This window comes from Podarcis liolepis (assembly GCF_965112155.1).
Source record: "Podarcis liolepis genome assembly, chromosome: 18".
Taxonomy (NCBI): domain Eukaryota; kingdom Metazoa; phylum Chordata; class Lepidosauria; order Squamata; family Lacertidae; genus Podarcis; species Podarcis liolepis.
Window position 1 is genome coordinate 5,229,543 of NC_139572.1, and position 11,827 is coordinate 5,241,369.

Here is an 11,827-nt window from a genome sequence, read left to right on the forward strand (position 1 = left end):
AACGCGGCCGATTTGATCGGCACAAGGCATGCAAGCTCCACCCCCCAGTCGTTCTTAGACTCCTTATTGGGTGAGCAACGCAGCCAAGCAACACAGTTGGAGCCTCCCTCCTCCCTGGCCGGCCGGGAGGGAGGGAGAGGAGCTGCTTCCTTTGAAACCCGGGAAATTTAAGGGACATCATCAATAAGGGACAGCAGCGCTGGGATAAGGGACTTTCCCGCCATATAAGGGACGGTTGACAGCTATGTTCCAAGGTAAAATCAGAAACCAGGACGGCTTCTGTAAATCTGGGACTAGAAAATTGGGACAGTCAGAGGGGCTGCTTCTGAGGAGACCCTGCTCGTGGGTTGGCGACAACTCAGAAGCAGGCGACCCCTTCCCCCCGAATGCCCTGGATCAGATTAACTTGTGAAGCGGAGGCCAGAATGACCTTTAAACGCCTCTTAAAAATATACACGTTTGCACCAAGTTCTCCTGGACTCTGCCTCTCTTTACTGTTTTGAAGAATTCTCAGTTTGGGTTGGAGCCAGTCAAAGTCGTTCCACAAAGGGCAAAGACTACTGGCTGCCCAATAGAACTTCCCTACCCTCTCCCCTCCCCTCCCCACCCTCTAAATCTACTGGGGGGGGGGTTCCCTCCACCCTCCAGAGCAGATTTTCGGAGGGCAACGTGGTGGCCAGGGCAGGAGGGGCAATGGGGACTTTGCATTTCACCTGCAGAAACCCTTCCGTGCGCGGGGAGAATTCATTGACTAACAGGCTTCCGTTTGTGATTATACGGTTGCATTATTATTTGTTAAATAGTTTTCAATGAATTTTATTTATCTGCTTAAGGATCATGATATGGAACTGTTATATGAACTTCCTTAGAGATTGGACGGCCATCTGTCCTGGATGTTTCAGCTGAGATTCCTGCATTGCAGTGTTGTAAACAAAAATCTGCCCCTTTTCCCTTATGGGGTATCCAAGAGCCCATATAGAGTCCTTACATAGGTTCCCTATTGGTAGGAGAAAATAACAGAGGCCAGCCAGAGAATATTGAGAATCAATGCAGCTAGTAAGCCTGATCTGTATTGATCTGTTGCAACGGGGTGCTCCCCCCACACGCACGAAAGGAGGAGGAACCCAGAACCCAGGTGTGCCTGCCCTTATATAGACATTTTAAATTCCCTGCCCTGGAGCTCAAGACCACCCTTTCATACATCATACCTACATCACAGAGAAGGCGGTCTACAACAGAAATCCGAGTGCGTTGTTTATCTCGTCTGACAGGTTACCTGTTAATGCTCACTTGATTGGATACCCTGGGGAGCCTGGCCAGTCTTTTGTAATGATAAACACTTAGTTCCCGAGCCAGGTCACAGGCTTACCCTATTCAGACATACACACAACACAGACATACCCTTAAGAGAGGATTAGTGAAGGAAAGGACAGTGGGGAGGCTTTTCCATTTTCCTTTGACCTTGCAGAGAAAACATTTGGTCACTTTTGGAATCAAAAAATGGTTCCAGGTCGGTCTTCCTGTGCTGATCTATGTACGTGCTTGGTTGGTACAGTTATGAACATTTATTATACACAGTGGTGCCTTGCAAGACGAAAAGAATCCGTTCTGTGATTCTCTTTGTCTAGCGGTTTTTTTGTCTTGTGAAGCAAGCCCATTGACGGATTAGCGCTATTAGCGGCTTATCGGATCAGCTGATAAGCGGCTTAGCGGCTTAGAAAAAGGGGGGGAGGGGAAAAAACCAGCAGGAACTCGCAAGACATTTTCGTCTTGCGAAGCAAGCCCATAGGAGATTCGTTTTGCGAAGCACCTCCAAAACGGAAAACTCTTTCGTCTAGCGAGTTTTCCGTCTTGCGAGGCATTCGTCTTGCGGGGCACCACTGTATCTAAGACGTTAAAATTCTTATCACAGCAGGGGGTTGGGCTAGAGGACCTCTGGGGACGCCCCTTCCAACCCTACAATTCTATATTACACTTCATATTTCGCAGGAAAAGCCGGATATGAAAAAGTTAATCTCCTGCCGTCACTCCAGGTGCCCTTTGTGCCAGTCTCCCAGGCCAGGAATGATGCTGTGCTGCTTCCCAGCACCCAAATTTATCCCTCCCTCCTCTGTGCAGGCTTGCCATGTTTTGCCCCATTGCTCACGCCTCCCCATTCATCTGGAAAACAAGAGTGTTTTGGTGCTTAAATATAGCCGCTCCCAAGGCCTCAGGCGCTGATAAATCGCCTTGTTTACGCCTCATGAATGTTTACTGCCGTCCTGGGAAAGCTGGAACTTTCACCCTGATGTTGAGAGCTGCTGTTCAGACAACGTTCCCCGCCCCCCCGTGCTTCCCAGACCTGAATATAATATACAGTGGTGCCTCGCAAGACGAAATTAATCCGTTCCGCGAGTCTCTTCGTCTTGCGGTTTTTTCGTCTTGCGAAGCACAGCTATTAGCGGCTATTAACGGCTTAGCGGCTTTAAGAAAAAGGAAACAAACTTGCAAGATGTTTCGTCTTGCGAAGCAAGCCCATAGGGAAATTCGTCTTGCGGAACGACTCAAAAAACGGAAAACTCTTTCGGCTAGCGAGTTTTTCGTCTTGCGGGGCACCACCGTACAGTGGTACCTCGGGTTAAGTACTTAATTCGTTCTGGAGGTCCGTTCTTAACCTGAAACTGTTCTTAACCTGAAGCACCACTTTAGCTAATGCGGCCTCCTGCTGCTGCCGTGCCGCTGGAACACGATTTCTGTTCTTATCCTGAAGCAAAGTTCTTAACCTGAAGCACTATTTCTGGGTTAGCAGAGTCTGGTTCTAGGTGAGGAATCATATGATTATATGCTGCCTTAGAGTTTTTAATTTGATTCAAGTAATTATTAATATTGATTATTTTCAGTTCTTATCTCTGAGAAACGGAGGAAATAACAGGATATATTTATCCGAAAACTTACACAACCCTTAAAAAAATTAGGTAAGGAACCAAATGTTATATAATACTGTTTTATAATTTATGACTGTCTTATAATTTATGATAATGTAGAATTTAAATGTATTTTCATGTAATATTTGATGCTTCCAGCTGATGAAGTTGAATACATCAAAACAGCACCCTGTCCTGGTGTCTGATCCATAACTGACTTCTACTCAATGATTAAAACTAAGACCTTCACGTCAAATCTGACTATGGACTTAACATGATCTCATCTCTACTCATAAACCCTTATTTCTAATTCTGGAACGAATTATTGTGTTATACATATCCTTATGAGTCTGAGTTTGAAATCTCTATTTGAGTTTGTAATCCTTGTCAGAATACATACTTTTGAATGGATTAGTTTTTGTTACAATTGACTATTGATTTGCAAGTAGGGACCAATCCCAATGGGATGCGGGTGGCGCTGTGGGTTGAACCACAGAGCCTAGGACTTGCTGATCAGTAGGTCGGCGGTTTGAATCCCCAAGACGGGGTGAGCCCACGATGCTCGGTCCCTGCTCCTGCCAACCTAGCAGTTTGAAAGCACGTCAAAGTGCAAGTAGTTAAATAGGTACCACTCCAGCGGGAAGGTAAACGGCATTTCCGTGCGCTGCTCTGGTTCGCCAGACGCGGCTTTGTCCTGCTGGCCACTTGACCCGGAAGCTGTACGCCGGCTCCATTGGCCAGTAAAGCGAGATGAGCACCGCAACCCCAGAGTCGGCCACGACTGGACCTAATGGTCAGGGGTCCCTTGACCCTTACCAATCCCACTACTGAAACTTACATTGGCCTGAGTTCTCAGTGTGCTTTTTTCTTGGTACAGTGGTACCTCTGGTTACGTACTTAATTCGTTCTGGAGCTCCGTTCTTAACCTGAAACTGTTCTGAACCTGAAGTACCACTTTAGCTAATGGGGCCTCCTGCTGCTGCGCCGCCGGAGCATGATTTCTGTTCTCATCCTGAAGCAAAGTTCTTCACCTGAAGCACTATTTCTGGGTTAGCGGAGTCTGTAACCTGAAGCGCATGTAACCTGAAGCGTATGTAACCCGAGGTACCGCTGTATATTTAATAACAAGAACTCCAACTTATTTAACGTAAGTGCAGAACCGGAGATTGGCCCCTATTGAAATTCATTTTGCTAGCTTGGGCCCGGTTCTCCGATCTGAACCCGAGCTGTTCGAACCCACCAAGCTGTGGCCGTTCCCAGCTGCTCACTGAGCAACTCATTTTCGTGCAGCGCAGAGGCTGCCCTCCCCAAAATCACAAACTATCCCTCTCCGCCTCCAATCCCTCCCTGACAGTCCAGAGCTGCCCCAGGATCGATGGCTGTTGCATGTCAGCAGCAGCCACGAGCAAAACCATCGGCGCACCAGCAGCGAACAGCGGCTTTTGCTTTCCGGGGTTTATGAATATTGCAAGGGCGGCTGTGCCTTTTATCTCTCTGCCTCCTGGGGAGCCTCGAATTGGCGGACCGGATCCCATCTCGTCCTGCCTATCCCAGGCCCTGAATTATTTACCGTTTTGCTCCTCGGAAGCAATTTGTTGCAGGCCTCAGTTTCAAGCCAAAAGTTGCGCTGCAATCGAGTCTTTCAGGGGAAAACTCCCGCTGGAGTCCATGGCGCCTATTTCTGAATAGACACGTAGGGAATTTCTGCTTTTTCTTTCCTTTTTCCTTGGAAATAACCGCAAGGATTTTAAGTTGATTTTAAAAGGAACCAGTCCGGGTTCAAGTTCACCTAAATGGCCCTCAAAGAGAGAGAGAGAGAGAGAGAGAGAGAGAGAGAGAGAGGGAGAACGAACGAAGACATAGCTTTCCGAATATTCCAAGCTGGCTCAAATCATCAAAACACACACAGAAAGAGTGGAAGGGAACTAGTGTGTTTCCCCCTAAGATTACAGTCGTACCTTGGAAGTCGAACGGAATCCGTTCCAGAAGTCCGTTCGACTTCCAAAACGTTTGGAAACTAAAACACAGCTTCTGATTGGTTGCAGGAAGCTCCTGCAGCCAATCGGAAGCCACGGAAGCGCCGTCGGACGTTCGGCTTCCAAAAATAGTTCGCAAACCGGAACAGTCACTTCCGGGTTTGCGGCGTTCGGGAGCCAAAACGTTTGAGAACTAAGCTGTTCGGAAACCAAGGTATGACTGAATGTTCTTAAAACCAAAGAAATTACAAGAAGGGCGATTCCAGCCAAACATCAGGAAAAAACTTATGATGGTAAGAGCTGTTTGACAGTGGAACAGACTCCCTCAGAAAGTCTCCTTCCTCAGAGGTTTTTAAGCAGAGATTAGATGGCCGTCTGTCATGGATGCTCTAGCTAAGATTCCAGCATCACAGGGGGCTCGACTAGAATCATAGAGTTGGAAGAGACCACAAGGGCCATCGAGTCCAACCCCCTGCCAAGCAGGAAACACCATCAGAGCACTCCTGACATATGGATGTCAAGTCTCTGCTTAAAGACCTCCAAAGAAGGAGACTCCACCACACTCCTTGGCAGCAAATTCCACTGTCGAACAGCTCTTACTGTCAGGAAGTTCTTCCTAATGTTTAGGTGGAATCTTCTTTCTTGTAGTTTGGATCCATTGCTCCGTGTTCGCTTCTCTGGAGCAGCAGAAAACAACCTTTCTCCCTCCTCTATGTGACATCCTTTTATATAGTTGAACATGGCTATCATATCACCCCTTAACCTCCTCTTCTCCAGGCTAAACATGCCCAGCTCCCTTAGCCGTTCCTCATAAGGCATCGTTTCCAGGCCTTTGACCATTTTGGTTACCCGCCTCTGGACACGTTCCAGTTTGTCAGTGTCCTTCTTGAACTGTGGTGCGGTGCCCAGAACTGGACACAGTACTCCAGGTGATATTACACTTGATGATATTAGACTAGATGACCACTGAGGCCCCTTCCAATTCTACGATTCCGTAAATTTAAAAAGACACAACACATGGAACAGAATGAACCTGATTAGCAACTAGAAATTGACCCCAACTCAAATTCAGTTCACCTGGCAATTCCGACAACTACTTCCAGGTATGGTTCAGATTTTGAACCAATTGAGTGGACTTGGCCAAACCGAACTCATTCGTTCTGAGCACTGTGTTTAGTCTACAGTTTAATGAACGAAAGCCATGAATAGTTTTGTTTGGAGGAATTTTTACTCAGTGTCTATTTCAGGCATGGGCAAACTCGGACCTCCAGATGTTTTGGGACTACAACTCCCATCATCCCTAGCTAACAGGACGAGCGGTCAGGGATGATGGGAACTGTAGTCTCAAAACATCTGGAGGGCCAAGTTTGCCTATGCCTGGTCTATTTCATCCTGCCAGAAGCAAAACAGCCCCAGAAAATAAACCACCGATAGATATCTATTTTGCCTCAAATCCTGTTGCAAGGAATAAAAAAATTATTTTTATGGGTTTTGCATGTGTGTGTCCCTAGAGAAAGGGCAAGGGATCAGCCCATTTTTTTTTTGGTCTCAGGTTCCCAAAAGCCCAAGGCAAGCTGGGAGTTGCAGTGCGGTCACAACCAGAGGGTGCCAGGATTCAGAATAATCCAGACCTATGGTTTATATTTGAGACGTTTGCTCTTTGATCTGAACACAGAGCCACTCATCAATATATGCTGCGCATGGGCTGATAAAAGCTTTTCCCAACCCCCCCTCCCCGGCCTCGCCCACAAAAACCGATTCTAACCCCGTTTAAATTAATCATTCGCAGCACTCTTGCAAATACTGCAATTTGGTACTTAAAAGGCATCGTCTAGATGAAAAATTAATCACCCTAAATGATAGATGGGCTGGCCTCCTTGGCTGCAGGCTCTCTCTCTCTCTCTCTCTCTCTCTCTCTCTCTCTCTGTGTGTGTGTGTGTGTGTGTGTGTGTGTGTGAGAGAGAGAGAGAGAGAGAGAGAGAGAGAGAGAGAGAGAGACACTAAACTTCTTGGTCCCTGTCCCTAGCAGTTTGAAAGCACATAAAAAGTGCAAGTAGATAAATAGGTACCGCTCCAGCGGGAAGGTAAACGGCGTTTCCGTGCGCTGCTCTGGTTTGCCAGAAGCGGCTTCGTCATGCTGACCACATGACCCGGAAGCCGTACGCCGGCTCCATTGGCCAATAAAGCGAGATGAGCGCGCAACCTTCCCTCTTCCTCGTAAGCTGCGTGTGCCGCTGTTGAGACACGGAGAAGGGCATCATCTGTTCAGCCATTAAGCTTGGAGATTAAGGGAGATTGCAGTTTGCAGAAAGAAAACCCGACGTGTTGCATGCAAAGACCATTGCTCCACCTAGCTTAGCTATGCCTGCACGGACTGGCAGCAGCTCTGCAGTTTCAGGCAGGAGACCTGCGCGGCCGACACCGGGGATTGAACAGACAACCTTCGGCATGCCAAGCAAAGACTCTGCCCCCCCCCCAACTGCAGCCCTTCATTGCAATCGGTGGAAGAGGTTTCTTAAAATTCAACAGCGCCCCCTTGTGCACCAAGGGTGTGCCTACATCTCGGCCGAAAAGGAATCTTGCAAGAGAGCAACTCTCCAGCTTTTAAAAGAGCCAGTGGGGTAAGCCCCTCCTCAAATAAAAAGCTTCATTCACTTTCTCCACAACATGCCGTATTGGCCTGCATATAAGCCACACTTTCTTTTCCCAAAAGGAGAAAGTCAGTAAAGGTAAAGGGACCCCTGACCCTTAGGTTCAGTCGTGGCCGACTCTGGGGTTGCGGCGCTCATCTCGCTTTATTGGCCGAAGGAGCCAGCGTACAGCTTCTGGGTCACGTGGACAGCATGACTAAGCCACTTCTGGCGAAACCAGAGCAGCGCATGGAAACGCTGTTTACCTTCCCGCCGGAGTGGTACCTATTTATCTACTTGCACTTTGACGTGCTTTCGAACTGCTAGGTTGGCAGGAGCAGGGACCGAGCAACGGGAGCTCACCCAGTCATTGCGGGGATTCGAACCGCCGACCTTCTGATCGGCAAGTCCTAGGCTCTGCGGTTTAACCCACAGCGCCAAGCGTGGCTTAAATCCACAACCCTACAAAAGCAGGCTTTTACGATATCGCTGCTGAAACAGACATACAGCTGTACCTCGGGTTACAGACACTTCAGGTTGTGCGTTTTCAGGTTACGGACGCGCCGAAACCCGGAAGTACCTGAGCGTCCACTATATGGTAAAATGGAAGGGGTGTGAGTGCCTGTGGAATTTTAAGAGAGTGGCTTATATTTGGGTATTCTCTCTCCCCTCCCCATGAATTTTAAAGGCACGGCTTATATTCGGGCCAATACGGTAACACAATTATGACACCTGTATCAACTCACCTTGAACACCTCCCTCATCCTCTCAGAATGGCAATGGCGCCCGCCCCCTTACTCCGTTTTTCCCTAAATTTGGTTTTCCCAAACTTGAGTCTCCAGCTGAACTACCACTCCCATAATCCCCAGCTCGCAGGAGCAGTGGCCAGGGATGGTGGGCATTGTAGTCTATAAACACTGCTGGAGACCAAACCGTGGTGAACAGGAAAGTGTTTCCTAACAGGGAAACAGCCCCAGCCCTTCTTCATCCTTTTGCTAGCTCTTAAAAGTGAAATAAGGCCTCATTTCCAGGCCAGACCTCACCTGGAGTACTGTGTCCAGTTCAAGAAGGACACTGACAAACTGGAACGTGTCCAGAGGAGGGCAACCAAAATGGTCAAATGCCTGGAAACGATGCCTTATGAGGAACGGCTAAGGGAGCTGGGCATGTTTAGCCTGGAGAAGAGGAGGTTAAGGGGTGATATGATAGCCATGTTCAAATATATGAAAGGATGTCACATAGAGGAGGGAGAAAGGTTGTTTTCTGCTGCTCCAGAGAGGCGGACACGGAGCAATGGATCCAAACTACAAGAAAGAAGATTCCACCTAAACCTTAGGAAGAACTTCCTGACAGTAAGAGCTGTTTGACAGTGGAATTTGCTGCCAAGGAGTGTGGTGGAGTCTCCTCCTTTGGAGGTCTTTAAGCAGAGGCTTGACAACCATATGTCAGGAGTGCTCTGATGGTGTTTCCTGCTTGGCAGGGGGTTGGACTCGATGGCCCTTGTGGTCTCTTCCAACTCTATGATTCTATGAAGGCAGTGAAAACACTAAACCACAACTTTTAAGTTTGGGTTTCCTCCCATTCTTGACTTAGGCTTCTCAGCAGCTCGGCAAAACATCTCAGGGGTGAAAGAGTCATGCAAAGTGTGGCTAAAGGGTGAGTGTGATCACACATTACGCAAAACCCATAGTTAGAACTAGGAGCAGATCTACTAGGAAACTATACATGAAGCCCAAGGTCCACTCTGGGATCAGTCCACATTGTTGACTTAAAAGGTGCCTCATGTACAGAACAATTGCCCAATTCTCACCCACCGCTGGAGGTTTCTAAGCAAGGCTGCTCTAGCTGAGATTCCTTCATTGCAGAGGGCTGGACGAGATGACTCTTAGAATCCCTTTGTTATGAGAATTTTAAGGTCTAAGATGTAAAATACCGCGTTTTTTGCTCTATAAGACTCACTTTTTCCCTCCTAAAAAGTAAGGGGAAATGTGTGTGCGTCTTATGGAGCAAATGCAGGCTGTGCAGCTATCCCAGAAGCCAGAACAGCAAGAGGGATTTGCTGCTTTCACTGTGCAGTGATCCCTCTTGCTGCTCTGGCTTCTGAGATTCAGAATATTTTTTTTCTTGTTTTCCTCCTCCAAAAAAACCTAGGTGCGTCTTAAGAGTGAAAAATATGGTAAATGCTCATAAATGTACCAGGCAAACACATACATAAATATATAAACCACGTGTCTGAAGCAGTACAGGAAAACAGTCCTAAAGCCATTCTGACTCTTTCAGTGACCTCAAATATTCCTCTGCAGTTTGGAAGGGAATGGGAAAAGCCTCCCCATTGTCTCTGTGCTCACAAATCCTGCCTTAAGGGCACATTTGTGTATGGATTGGGTGAGCCTGTGACCTGGACTCAGGAATTAAGTATTTATCATCAGAATTTGTTTTTTAAAAATTCCTTCCAGTAGCACCTTAAAGGTAAAGGTACCCCTGCCCGTACGGGCCAGTCGTGTCCGACTCTGGGGTTGTGCGCCCATCTCGCTTAAGAGGCCGGGGGCCAGCGCTGTCCGAAGACACTTCCGGGTCACGTGGCCAGCGTGACGAAGCTGCTCTGGCGAGCCAGCTCCAGCGCAGCACACGGAAATGCCATTTACCTTCCCGCTAGTAAGCGGTACCTATTTATCTACTTGCACTTAGGGGTGCTTTCGAACTGCTAGGTGGGCAGGAGCTGGGACCGAACGACAGGAGCTCACCCCGCCTTGGGGATTCGAACCGCCGACCATACGATCGGCAAGTCCTAGGCGCTGAGGTTTTACCCACAGCGCCACTCGCATCCCTTTTAGTAGCAACCTAGAGACCAACTAAGTATGTTATTGGTATGAGCTTTCATGTGCATGCACAGCTCTTCACGAAAGCTCATACCAATATCAAACTTAGCTGGTCTCTAAGGTGCTACTTTTTGAATTCTGGTGCTGGAGGAGACTCTTGAGAGTCCCATGGATTGCAAGAAGATCAAACCTCTCCATTCTGAAGGAAATCAGCCCTGAGTGCTCACTGGAAGGACAGATCCTGAAGCTGAGGCTCCAAGACTTTGGCCACCTCATGAGAAGAGAAGACTCCCTGGAAAAGACCCTGATGTTGGGAAAGATGGAGGGCACAAGGAGAAGGGGACGACAGAGGATGAGATGGTTGGACAGCGTTCTCGAAGCTACGAACATGAGTCTGACCAAACTGCGGGAGGCAGTGGAAGACAGGAGTGCCTGGCGTGCTCTGGTCCAGGGGGACACGAAGAGGCGGACACGACTAAACGACAACAACAACAAGGTTGCTACTGGAAGGAATTTTTTAAAATTTTGTTTCGACTACGGCAGACCAACACGGCTACCTACCTGCAACTATCATCACCAAAGAATGGCCAGGCTGTCCTGGTAAACCCATTAACAGGTTTCCTGCCAGACAGAATTCTGCTGTAGACTGCCCCTTCTGTGATGCATGTATGATGTTTTGAGGGGTGGTCTTGAGCTACAGGGTGGCAGTTTCAAAAGTCTATATAAGAGCTTGCGCACTGATGTTCTGGGTTCCTCTCCTCCCTGTTGCCTGGGGGTGGAGCACCCAGCTGCAACAGTTTAATAAAGATCATGCCAACTAGCTGTTTTGCTTCTTAATATTCTGTGCTCCCATCATCCCTAGCTAGCATGACCGGTGGTCAGGGATGATGGAAATTGTAGACCGAAACAGATACTCGAGTTGGCGAAACCCCGGTCCCAAGGGTTAGTGATTCTTTTTGGGTGGAAAATTATTTCCAGCTGACCAGAAGTTAGCTTTTTTACTGCAGTGCTAACTTGGTTCTCAAACGCCTTGGAACTCAAACAATTTGGAACCCAAGCACTGCAAACCCGGAAGTTAGTGTTCCAGTTTGAGGACATTTTCCGGAAGCTGAACGTGCTCCATTTTGAGTGTTACACTTCTGTTTTGATTGTTTCACCGAGGTCTGTCTGGTTTTGCCATTTATTTTGCGGTTTTTTGTGGCTCTTTTTGTTTTGTTTTCGGGACTGTGTGGAAGCCAGTTCAGCTGCTGACTGATTGATTGCGTGACTGCAGTTTATTGCTTTCATTTTAGGGATCAATGGTCTCGTTAGATAGGAAAATTCATGTTCAATTCCTGTTTCAGGGGTTGTTTTTAAAAGTCTGGAACGGATTAATCCGTTCTGCATTACTTTCTATGGGAAAGCGCGCCTTGGTTTTGGAACGCTTTGGTTTTGGAACGGACCTCAGGACGGATTCAAGTTTGAGAACCACTGCATTCCTTTCGAACTCTCGCCTGTCT